At 41.0% G+C, this 13,105-nt stretch overlaps 1 protein-coding gene across 1 annotated transcript in view; it reads right to left on the bottom strand.

The window, feature by feature from the left end:
- hpca (hippocalcin) overlaps positions 1-12,346 on the bottom strand; it is a 47,086-nt gene extending 34,740 nt beyond the window's left edge. The window contains exon 1 of the mRNA XM_017693570.2: positions 12,167-12,346. The gene's annotated coding sequence lies outside the window, so the exon portion shown is untranslated. The remainder of the gene's footprint in view (positions 1-12,166) is intronic.
- Positions 12,347-13,105: the final 759 nt, after the last annotated feature.

Raw genomic sequence — 13,105 nt, 5'->3', positions numbered from 1 at the left:
TTCTGCCTTACAAAGTTTGAATGGCTAGCCAATTGAAGCTAACCTAGCCAAGGCTTTTTTTTCCAGCTATACATTACAGTTGTACAGGGTGAGCCATTGATATGGATACACCCAAATAAAATGGGAATGGTTGGCGATATTAACTTCCTGTTTGTGGCACATTAGTATTTGGGAGGGGGAAAACTTTTCAAGATGGGTGGTGACCATGCCGGCCATTTTGAAGTCGGCCATTTTTGATCCAACTTTGGTTTTTTCAATGGGAAGAGGGTCGTGTGACACGTCAAACTATGGTGTGCTTGGTTTTAACGTAACTTTATTCTTTCATGAGTTATTTACAACTTTCTGACCACTTATAAAATGTGTTCAAAGTGCTGCCCATTGTGTTGGATTGTCACTGCAACCCTCTTCTCCCACTCTTCACACACTGATAGCAACACCGCAGAAGAAATGCTAGTACAGGCTTCCAGTATCCGTAGTTTCAGGTGCTGCACATCTCGTATCTTCACAGCATAGACAATTGCCTTCAGATGACCCCAAAGATAAAAGTCTAAGGGGGTCAGATCTGGCCCACGACGACCAATCCACTTTGGTAGCTGGCACGTTCCCTGAGTTTTTCCAGCAAGATGGTGCACCACCACATTATGGGTGTCAGGTCCGAGCATTTCTAGATGAACAGTTTCCTGGAAAGTGGATTGGTCGTTGTGGGCCAGTTGAATGGCCCCCAAGGTCTCCCGATCTGACCCCCTTAGACTTTTATCTTTGGGGTCATCTGAAGGCAATTGTCTATGCTGTGAAGATACGAGATGTGCAGCACCTGAAACTACGGATACTGGAAGCCTGTGCCACAAACAGGAAGTTAATATCACCAACCATTCCCATTTTATTTGGGTGTATCCATATAAATGGCTCACCCTGTATATTGATCTACAAACAAAACAATTCGAAACCCTGTTTGTGAACATGCCATCATTCCAAAAACAACTTTTGGTTCTAATAGCTTTTTAAATCTATTGATTTACTATACTAGGCCTACAAACAGCTTATGTAAACAGAACAGCACCAACCAGTTTAGGAACCTTATGTAGAGACTGGAAAGGAAGAAGGGTAACATTAAAATATTGGTTCTGCTCAGAATGAACCAAGTGATTTGTCACTCCATTTCCAGGTCTGGAATCTCGAGGGCAAATCACTGTGTTAATGTAATAGATTTTATTCATGTGGAAATGATGCACGTGTTTGAATTAAAAAAAAGATTCAGTGTAAATTCAGTGCTTCAATGCATTGCTCTTTTCAGTGTGACCTCTTTGTCAGTATTTCAACAGTGCCTGACCATGAGCAAAGGTTCATGCTAATGCCGTTATCAAACCCCCTCCTGCTTCACAGCTCACAGGGTATCAGTTTCTGAGCTCCATTTGCCAACCAGAGCGCCAGCCTCTTTCCAGCCGTGCTGCCATTGCCCTGCTGCTCCACCAGCGGAAGGCATAAATACATCCATCATCACCTCACGACCTTGTGGAGCTTCCTGCTGTTTCCTACAGCTGAGACAGACTGCATGTCTTCATGAGTCATGAGTGGGTAGGAAAGTAACATAGTTACTCAGAAGGACAATAACAGAGTTTTGTATGTAAACATTGAACTGTTGCCAAAGACCTGGGTCAGTACATCTACTGCTGGATATAGGAAACTTGGTGGAAGCCTGTATTATGGATGCAACACAAAGGTGATTCTGTCATTGCAGTAAGCTTTCTATTATTTTGCTTTCAAATAGTGTTGGTAGAGGTTTACCTAGGAACCTACGGGCCCAATTACAACAAATGAACAATTAACTAATGGATGCCCCCCTACATAAACAAATGACCTCTAAATAACATATATCAATGTAATTTCTGTATTTCTGGCTATTGCTATGCTTCAAACAAGTGCTGTGTGCTAATGATCATGTAGTGTATTTTTATAAGTAATATACGTAGGGATGTATATTCTAACTTTGATAATCAAGTATCTGTAAGAATTCATGAATGGATTTCTGGTTAACCATAAGAAAAAAGGGATAAAAATTGGGCGTTGCCCAAAAATAATGCAGTGCTGTAAGCTAACTTTTTAAGGTGACAGCACTGGTACTGCACAAAAATATAGTAGCATGCATGCAAAGGAAGACATATGAGAACTTGTTTTATGATTCAAAAACAGGGACATTTGTCTTCTGAGTTTTTAAATGTAATCTTAATGATGTGAAATAAGGGAAAACCCTAAAAATACATTTTCTTTGGGGACTATTTTGTCTTACAACACACTAATTACTAATCTTACTATTCATAATAGTAAATAATAACCCTGTAGTTTAAGAATCTAATCCAATACAGTTCTCTGAAGTTGTACTTCACAGAATGTAATGCCTAGTGCCACACCCATTTCGTGCTGTGAATCTTTTTGCAGGTGTAAATCCCACTGACTAGGATTTGGGAGGCAGCTCTAAGTGTACCAGCTTGAAGAACACAAATAGCATTCTCCAGCGATGCTGATCTTATTAGTGAAGTAGCTGACCAAGGTTTTGAGCAGTCAGCATGCAAAGCCATCAGCCAGTCTACGAGAGAAAGTGATACCTTTTTCTTTGGTGATTACATGAGCTACGAGTACAATCGGTGTTGTAAGCACAAATACAAATTCTTAGTTGCAAAATGTTACAGGGATTTGCAAAAATACCTTCATTTAGCCTGATTGGCACAATGTAGTCATGCAAGATAATCGTTTTGTCTGCTAAGGTAACTTAATTTACTCTTTTACAGGGAACAGATGATGCAACATATCTGTCACAGCAATGTGACATGTTGTCAATGAGCTTTTTTCTGTTGGCTAATTTGGTTTGACCAGAATTTTACAGGTAAGCTCTCAGGGGAGAGGATGGATTTTCCATGACTCACTAGTTCTATCAGCAGCAATCATCAATAAAAAGCAGTCCAATTGATTTTTCAAGGTTCAATGCTCTGTGACTCAGCCTGAGATGGCGTGTCTAAACCCAGACGTTAAGTTCTATCAACTAATTGCAACGTCACTCGGCCATTTTTAGGACTATACAGCTTCTTGCACATTTTACTGCAATTTCATCCAGTTCTCACCATTCAAGATAACAATTCCAGAGCAAGCATGCCTTTTGTTTGGAAACATTAAAAGTGCTGCTAATGATAGTAAACAGGAGTTTAAATTCCATTTTTATTTACTCAATGTGAGGTTCAGAGACTGTGGAATCCAATCCACAATCACCCAATCTAATCTCAGCTGCAGCCCCTGCTCAGCTTATTCCTTTCTATTTCTAATTTTCCACACGAGATTGTGGCAGACTCAGAGGACACACCCACAGTCCACACAGAAATTACTCTCTCAGTACCTTGTTTGCTGAAGGCAAAGAAGTATTGAGGTCAAGGAGAAGAGATCTCTCACTTTCCCGAGCCGTAATGGAGAGAAGCAGACTCTCGCTGAGACTGGAGCTGGTGCCAAGCCTCCAAAGCGCTGACTCGCATGGCTGTCCCGCCATCGGGCTGACATGCCAACTTCCGCTTGGCCCATGACAGCATGGCACGCAGACAGCTACTTTCCTCTCACACCTGTGATAGCACATCTGACTGAGTACACCATGACAGAAAGCAGGAAAGCAAGTTGTCGGCAGATTTGTTTTGATGAGTATGTGTAGATTCAAAGCTGCCCCAGCTTGGCTGCGGTCTGTTTCAAGCCATTTGTCTCTGTGCCAATTATGTGAGAAACCTGGCTGGGATTCACAGTATTAATAGAAATGAATGCATATATCCAGACATTAATGTTGAGTTTAGAGAATATAAATTTGAATAGCTTTTGTTTAACTTTGTTTTGTTTGTTAACCCTACATTTGTCTGGATAGTGACCTGTGACCTCTCCCCAGTTTAACATCTTTTGTCTTTTCAGATGCTGTAAGTGACATAAATATTAAATTCTAATAAAAGATATTGCTCTTATCATTAATAAACATAAATGTTTTGATATTTTAAACTACTTTGTTAGTCTGTAGATCACTTTGTGCTAGGTCATTAGTGACAAGGTATGTATAAATGGTTTGGTAACCCATCCATGCATTTAAAGGTGGAATTCCAGCCAAACTATGGGACATTTCAGCATTTCAGCCATTCAGGGAACCTCATATTTTCAGATTTTCATCATGCTTACAAAAAAATATCAAACATAATATTTAAATGCTAAAATCTGTAGTCTTTGCGGCATTCGGCTTGGCAAGATGGCCAAGGAAAGGAGGCTGCTAAATGATTCTGAACCACAACTGAACCACTCCCATCTGGGTAATATGTCCCATACTACTTTTTACTTTAGAAGATGGAAAATATAATCCTTGTAGAACCATACTGACCACATTAGGCACAGATATAAAAGCTTACTAATAAAGTTGCAAAAGGATGTGATTATCTTGGTCTTTGTGTTCTTTGACAGTGATTTCTATTACCATGCCTCAGTTATATGAGGCATGACCAAGCATTTCTGCATGTTTTGATTGAGAGTGCTGATTATTCCTGATGGATATTACAAGGGTTGCTGAACTGAAACATTCACAGAAACACCGCAAGAGAAAACATACACTCTGTTCATACCGAGTTTACAGCACTCCCAAATAAGTGTGAACTATCCGAGCTATTTCTCAGCACAAGGGCTTGGGAAACGGCACAAAACACGAGGGAAAGGAAAATAATTTAGAAACTATGTTACTTGATACATTATGGACTCCAGTAGCCCATTTCCTGTCATGATGAGAACCATGCTAAAAATACACATCCTCTTTCATCAGAATACAAATTGCCCTCTCAGCAAATTTTTCCCCTTTCACCAGCTATCATGTGGCACAGTAGACAGCCTCTGTGCAGGAAGCCTCCCCCACAATCCCCAGGCCATGCGATCAGATGCACTCACCGCAAGTTCACTTTGATCCACTTGTAGTGCATACAGTGCTGTGACCTTTCATCCTCTATCCATGTGTTCCTTGTGTGTAGTAGCCATCAAACTGTCCCTGTTCCCTTCTGTTAACCCAGTACATCAATACCTGACTGACAATGCTGTCCCTCTTCTTGCCGGTGAAGCATGAATGCAAACGTAAAACTGACATCACATGTCAACTTCCCATCACTAGTTCAGTATCTATCCACATTACTGACACTGGTCCCATACCACTCTCACTAAGATTGCTTCAAATACTTGCCATTGCAGTTGTAACAAGGCCTTCCGTCTATGAAACGCAAGCTTTATGAGAGACAGAAAAGCCATTCTGAACATCGATGTGCAGTAATGTAACAAGATCGTATTCCAAGTCATTTGGACCAGTTGTAAACCAGACCAATGTAAAGAGCAGCAGATGTTTTTTAATGGTGTAAACAAAGGCTTTCATACAATACTGGGCAAAAGTCAGAGACCTCCCTTCTTTTATTTAATTTTCAATAAATCAGGCATTAAGTACATTTTTCATTGTCATTGTCAAAAGCCAAAAGCATATATTTAATAGATAAGTACACAAGCTAAATGACTATAGGACTAAATATATTAGCAGATTTTTCTATATTTAATGTGTTCTCTCAGACTTGCTTTCACTTTTTTCAAAGAAATCTGCAGGGATATTTTTCCACGCCTCCAAAGTTCAGTCTTAGACGTTGGTTGCATTTGATGCTTCTTGTGATACAAGTGATACAAGACATTTTGACTCTGGGATGGTCAGTCCATTGTTGTGAGTACGCTGGCAGCTTTTTTGTTTCACCATTTACTTTAATTGGTTTCAGTGAGGTTCTTCTTGACAGCTACACATCCTTTCAGACCCATATTGTTGAGTTGTCTTCTCAGAGTGGAAGGATTAGCAGAAACATCTGAGTGGAGCTTGATTTTCTCCTCTATCTCAAAGATGAAAGCTTTAGGTGCTGTTTATCTGATGGTGATAGTTTTAATGGTCTGCCAGGTCTTGCACAACTGTTAGGAGTCCCATTTTCTCTGAATCTTTTATTAATTTCTTGAACTCCAGTTTTTATAATTTTCCTTTGACTTTCCCTTTTCTTTATTTGGGTTATTTGGGTGTGCATTATAGTGCCGATAATAATTAGGCCTCCTTCAAAGGCTTTAAAGCCATTTCAGTTTCTTTGGCTTTTTCTAATGCACTACAAATATGCATGGTCAGAGCTGGGTAATCAATATTTGTTTTTTTCCCATTTGACTCTATCAGTCTGGAAGAGCTACAGTAGATAGAGGAGCCTTGGGGACAAATTGTGTTGCTAATTGATGCCATTTCCACTTGGAAAATGGCTCAGCATACCAGTAAATTGATTTTGCTTCTGTAAATTTGAACAAAGTACTTTTGCGGGATTCTCTATGTATCTTCGGAACACTGTAGATGGCCATCACAAATCCAGAGAGGATGCGAAAACTTTAACAAAGAGCTCCATCATAAAATTTCCATGGGTTTGTTCTTCTGCTCATCTCTCCCCTGCTTTGTTATTCCTTCCAGCTGTCAAATCATCCCTGAAATCCCCAGTATCCTTCCTCTGGTCAAGCACAAGCGGCCCTATTAATTCCCCAGTGCCAGCAAAAGGTCACACAAGGAGGCCAGAGCAATCTTGCACAAAACTAATGCTTGAACATCACCATGTGAATGATCTGCACCTTATGCACCCAGTACAGTGGAAACCAGAGACACATTATTTTCTTTTCCAAGAATCAGCTGATGTCAATACCAAGCCAATTATTTACCCTTACAAACTGATAAGCTCAAAAAGGAGCTGTTTGAAGTTGAATCACTACCCTTAACCCCTTAAATGGCCAGGGCCCACTGGCAGGCCCAAAGTTTTTTTTAACACTTATATAACCTAAGAATAGCTCAGGCAGTTTGCATTGAAATCCATGTAGTTACTGAATAAAAAGCCTTAGTGTGTAAGCCTGGAATTTTAAGGGGTTAAAGTCGAATTCCACACAATTTTCAGTGCGGTTTAATGTGAAATATGGTTTTCCAGAGAAATTTACAGGATAATTGTTGGTGACAGAAACCAGACATCTGCTTTAAGTAAAGGCATCTTCAATTACACAAATGGTTACAAAAACACTGCCTGAAGCCTGAGACATAGTTTTAGGATAGTTTGAGAATATTTTGGCCTATACTGGTCACGCTCGATGTCTATAACTGCATTGTAGACATTATGATCCCTGCTTTCTATCATCACTGCTGTGAGGAAATCTAAGTAAGTTTCTTTATAATGAACCATTTCACATCAAACCACTCTGAATGACTTTGTTTATAACTCAACTGTATTATGCAGAAATAAAAAAGCAGCTGAATTCCTTTTTAAGATAGCCCTGAATTATGTCTGTTTACTGCTAAAATAAACACCGCACTAGGAGCAAAAATACTTAGTCAACAAAATGATTTACAGTATAACTGTGTGCAAAACAAAGCATCTGTAATTCTACACCCTCAGGGTTATTTTAATAAAGGCAATGGTTATATGTAGAACAACTCATTTGAGTGCATTGAGATTGTTTGCATGGCTTAAAGGTTCTATACATACAACCAAAAAGGCTTTTAGTAAGTCATAAGACATTTTTTATTTGGTACTATATAACCATTTTGCTAAGCGTTGTGTAATTATAATACATGACAGAATACAAAAAAATTTAAAAATCAGTTCTAGATTTGTTACATAATTGGATCGGGTTCATTTGTTTTGGACCAGTATCATCTCTAGTGGAAACTGCACGGCAAGGCATGGTGAGTTCAGCAAGGAAGGAGTATGAGAGCCAGTGAAGACAGGCTGAACTGCCAGAGCGCTGTGGCTCAGCCTGACCTCACAGAAACAGAGAAGTAGCAGAAGAGCTGGAGGCATTTTTCTGGATTTCTTCTCTTCTCCTGTGGAACATCTCCTTGGGTGCCGCAGCCTGCCGAGCTGAGGACGGGGAGGAGGGGGGAGTATTTCTTGTAAAGCAGGGCACTCGCATGTTCTCCATTATTACTGCAAACAATCATGGCCAAGTAGTGCAGCGTAGTACATCAGTGCTGATTGGGTGCATGCAACATCAGACTGAACACTCTTGAGCGTCTTTGCCGACTGGACACATAAATAGCGGCCCTGCTTTTAGTTCCACTTGAACATAAACATGTAAAATCTCTCTCTCTCTCTCTCTCTCTCTCTCTCACACACACACACACACACACACACACACACACACACACACACACACACACAGACACACATAGACACATACAAACTGAAACACACACAAAACACTTACTGTAGAAAAACACATTTGCTCTGAAAGAGATCATTAGAATCAGCCACAGTGCGGGCGCTGGGCGTAATTGCTGCCCTGTCAGCATTCTCTAATGGAGGGCTGAGACCACTGCTACGGCGCCTTTGGAGAGGGGAAGTGAGAGGCTCTCTGTGGGTGGTACAGCCCACATCCACCTCAGAGACAGAACCCAGTACACAATCACATCCCATAATACATCTGCAATCATGGCTGAGGGGGCATGACAGTCAGACAAGAGGCAAACAAGAGGCTGATTGCTCAGGGGGGGGTTTAAATGCACAGAAAGGTATCAGGGCCAGAGGTCTGCATCACTGTATAACTAATAAGAGTATGTGCTGAGGTTTTTATTAGGCCTCTGCAATTCTCTGTTTGTAAACCGTTATCATAATATTGGGCCTGCAATACTGATGTAACAGGGGCTACAATATGCAAGTGATTCTTTAATCAATCACAGTGTTTATTAGTGCATGCTGGAAGCATCGAGACCAATCGCAGCTCCAGATCAGTGTTCCTCTAGGTGTTTTGATTAATCAAGACATTAGGTAGTCTAATGATGCAAGTTGTCTTGAATCACATCACATTATAGATTCCTTAATGCGTTTTTAATATGTCACAAGGCAGCAATCGCAACACATCAGCTACGGATGAACTGATACGGGAATTGTAAGCCGCTGCCAAAATCTGATGTAACTACAAAGGAAATGGAACTCATAATAACTCTGCAAGACATGGTAGACCACTAAAACTGTCACCATCAGATGAACGGTATTTAAAGGTTTCATCTTTGAGAGAGAGAGGAGAAGATCAAGCTCCAGTTATGCTTCAGATGTATAGCTGTCAAGAAGTCATTACTGAGAGAAGGAAATAGACAAAAAAGAACATTTGTAAACAAGGAAGCTGCTGGTGTTCTCAGAACAGTGGACTGACCAGCCCAGAGTCCAGACCCCAACATCATTGAATATATTGGAGCTTAATTGCATTGTGAGAAGCAAAAAAATGCAACCAACTTCTAAGACTGAACTTTGGAGGTGTGGAAAAATACCTATCGATTTCTTTGAAAAACTGAAAGCAAGTGTGCTGAAAAGAATGGAAGTTGCAATAAAGACAAACGATGGACACTTTATAAATGAACAGCTGTCTTGACTGTAATTATTTTTACTGTATTTAGGGTTACAAATGCAGTAGATCAAATGAACTTGAGATATTTTAGCACAGAAGCCCTGCATTGCCAAACCATACTCCTCTGGAGTAAAATGAATATGCCACCAAAGATTGGTATCAAATCAAACAATTTGTCCAAAAATATGGTTTTAGGAATTATCTGCTAATACTGAGAAGATTTCAATATTGCTGTGCATCCCCAACAATCACACTGTTGTACTAGGTCCACATCATGCAGCCTTTACATACGTCCCATGGGTTGCACTCCTCTAAAAATGAACAGATCAAGAGTCACACTTGGCCAAACAAAACAGAACCTATCAAGTGTACAGTATTTCATATCACAACATCTGGAAGTCTCTTTCCTACTCAAGTGAAGTGTGATAATGCAAAGGAGACCAACTTCATCTCATCAGACTTGAACGAACTTCCAGTACAAACCTTTATAACGTGCACCTTTCACCATCACTTAAAGCCATCACATGCTTTCACCTAACAGCACAGTGAGAATTAATGAGACAGACAATGAGCCAGAGAGACTTCTAAAAGAAGTCTAAGAAAAAACCCCATAGGGAGAATCATGCCACAAAAAGGAAACGCCTCATGTGTCTACTGCATTAATCCAATAATGTAAAATGGTGCTGTTAATGGAATGCACTTCCATACAGCGCCCTTGAGTTACTGTCATCTTCAATTTGTTTTGTCTTCACTCAGACGGAGACTGACTTTCAAAGGAATATAAGCCATCACAATACCTATATGAGCCGCACCACATTCGCTGCAATTCAGGAGGCCATCCTTAATGTTCAGACTAAGATGTATAACACATGCACCCACACACATACACAAGCATCCCATATACAACACTCTATATCCTGTATATGTTACAGGAAATACAGGAAAATGCAAAATCTCACCATCACTCTTTACCTGTTGTCCCGCCAAACACCCTCTTCTGCTCTTCTATGTGTTCTGTAATTAAATGTGGCCTGAAGGGATTCAGAGTAACCCACAACGAGCTTAAACAGACTGGCACTGATGGGCCCTCCACTCTTCCCTTCTCTTCATCTTCTTACATAACAGCCACGCTTTATCAACATACACAGCACTTCAGGGAGACACAGCTGACAGAAGCACAGAGGCATTGCTCAGCGTATGGTGCTACACCCATCTGCCATTCACATGACACCATATGATCCATAATACCAGTTTGTATTTAGTAAATTATTGGACACGAAGACTGATTTTGTCATCATGGTAACGTGTCATCATGTTAATGGTACTGTCAGACGGTTAGCACAATTAGAGTGTGAACTTGACATGATTACGGGCAGGAATATTATGCATTTTTTCCTGAGTTACCTACCCAGCTAAACACAATGAATGAATATACCAGATACTAAGCTTTCGTTGTTTCTGTCCTGGTGATAGTTGTGTCTGCGCACATAAATCCCAAACACAATTTACTTAAAACCACAGTGTTATGATTAAAACATTAACTTGTTAAAGATTATGTATGGCCATATAATTGTGTCTGAACAAGCATCTTCATCATCATATCCAAGTCACAATTAAAATGCTTCTTCAAGAATTATTTAGTAAAAGCAATAGTTATACACAATGGAAAACCTCTTGTATAGAGTTTCTTAAGAGAACCACCTTCTAATACATGCTTTCTGTTACTGCATCTCCTGTATAGGCGACTCCATATGCTCTGTAGTGAAGACCACCTAATGTGCCACGAATCAATAGTAATTCAGTAAGTTCATGTGTGTCATAAAATGACTGATTTGCTGGACTTTCTTGAAATTTACAAATATAACAGCCCACGTGTCAAATGCAGTAAGCTTCCATGGCCTACACACCACTATTGGGTTTGGTTTGCAAACTTAAACGAACTGATCCTGGCTGCCCATTATCACTCCCTTCCGTTTGTGAGAAAAAGTAGCTTATGCTATTTCAACAGCGTTTTTTTTCGTGTAATATTGTACTAAGTTAACATAGAAGCAGTGCAACGTGAAAATGAACGCATGTGAAGGGCATATTATATAATTTAACACCTCAATAGGTACAAAGCACTAAAACACTGCACTTGCTCCACAGCTACCAATCTAAGGGTATTTCAGTTTTTCCCGCCCGTATTCCGACACGCTCCGCCTCCTGCGCTCGGATTGGCTAGTCTTATCGCGCGTCCTGACCTACGATTGGCTAGCACCTCACACTCTCAACCAGCGTAAAAGGAAGAGTCTATCAGCCAATCGTAGCTCAGGACTCGGGATACTACCAGCCAATCCGAGCATAGGGGGCGAGGGTTTCCGGAATATAGGTGGGAAAAAAAAACAACGCATGTCCCACGAAACGTTCTGAGCAGGTTATTCTTCACGAAACGATGAATTCCGTTAGAGGGGTTTCATTCACAAAAGTACTGCTCAGGTCATCTAAACCCAAAATAAGCTGCACGCGATGCAGCAGGCTGAACTTGTTCTAACTCTGACTGTCTAAAGCTCGCTAACGGTGCATTTATTTGACTGTGTCCACATATGAGATGCATGCAGCCCTCGTGGTGTGCATTGCACGGCGCTAATGTTACTCGCAGCCCCAGCAAATGCACGTCGATGCCGTTCCAGTCCTTATTACGAATTTAAAGGCTGCTATCAATATTTCAGCTGAGGAAAAAGCGTCGCGTCGCCCTTACCGTGTCCGAAATGCCTCGAATCTCCCTCGGCTGTGCTGATGAGCGTGGCGGAGAGAAGACGCTATCCGTGCTGCTCCTCACTGCATCAGAGCATGCTAACTGCCCGGACGGACGGACTGATGGAGGAAGGGAGGGAGGGAGGGATGGAGGGAGGGAACGAGCGCTTGGTGCTCTTGGGTCCTGCGAGCTGCGCCGGGGCGAGAGGATTTTAAAGCAGGGGAGGGGTGCAGGGGAGGATTACGTGGTGCTGCTTTAATAAGATGTCACAATGCCGATTGGTGTCAGGACCTCCCCCCACCCCAACACAACCGCGACCACCTCCAGCCCCAAGTTCACCTAAGTGTAATGGAACTGTGCGCTCTTTTTTTGAATGGAGCTGCGCACTTTCGGAATGTAAAGACAGCCCTAAGCGCTCCTGCACTTCCACTGATGGACCAGCTGAGTAGTGAAGGGGATCCTGCAAAAGTCACTCAGAACGGTCTGATGAGAAATGCTCCATCCTAAAGTCAGAAATGCTCACGATGGTGGTGGTAGGAACCAGACGTCTGGATAGTTTTAGGGACCCCCAAAACTCCCTGACAGGAAGATATACACTTATAGAAGATGGTTCTTACCAGCCATTTTTGGCACTGTACAGAACCCTTTTCAAACAAAATACAACACCAACCCTGACATTTTAACAGTAGCAGAACCCTTTGGTGCTATATAGAACCTTTTTCAAAAAGTTCCATAAAGAACCATATACAACACATTCTCCATCAGTCTAAACAACCATTTCACTATGCAAAGAAGCATGAAATGGTTCTAATAGAACTCATGGTTCTAAATAGTTCACTTTAGTAAACTTTAGTAATTATCTTTACTAAAGAACCTTTGAAGAACCATCTCTTTTAAGTGTGTAAAATACTTGCAAATATGTTGCCTGAAACCTCAGATATT

The sequence above is a fragment of the Pygocentrus nattereri genome, chromosome 27 (genome assembly GCF_015220715.1).
Source record: "Pygocentrus nattereri isolate fPygNat1 chromosome 27, fPygNat1.pri, whole genome shotgun sequence".
Classification (NCBI taxonomy): domain Eukaryota; kingdom Metazoa; phylum Chordata; class Actinopteri; order Characiformes; family Serrasalmidae; genus Pygocentrus; species Pygocentrus nattereri.
This window is presented reverse-complemented; position numbering and strand designations above follow the sequence as displayed.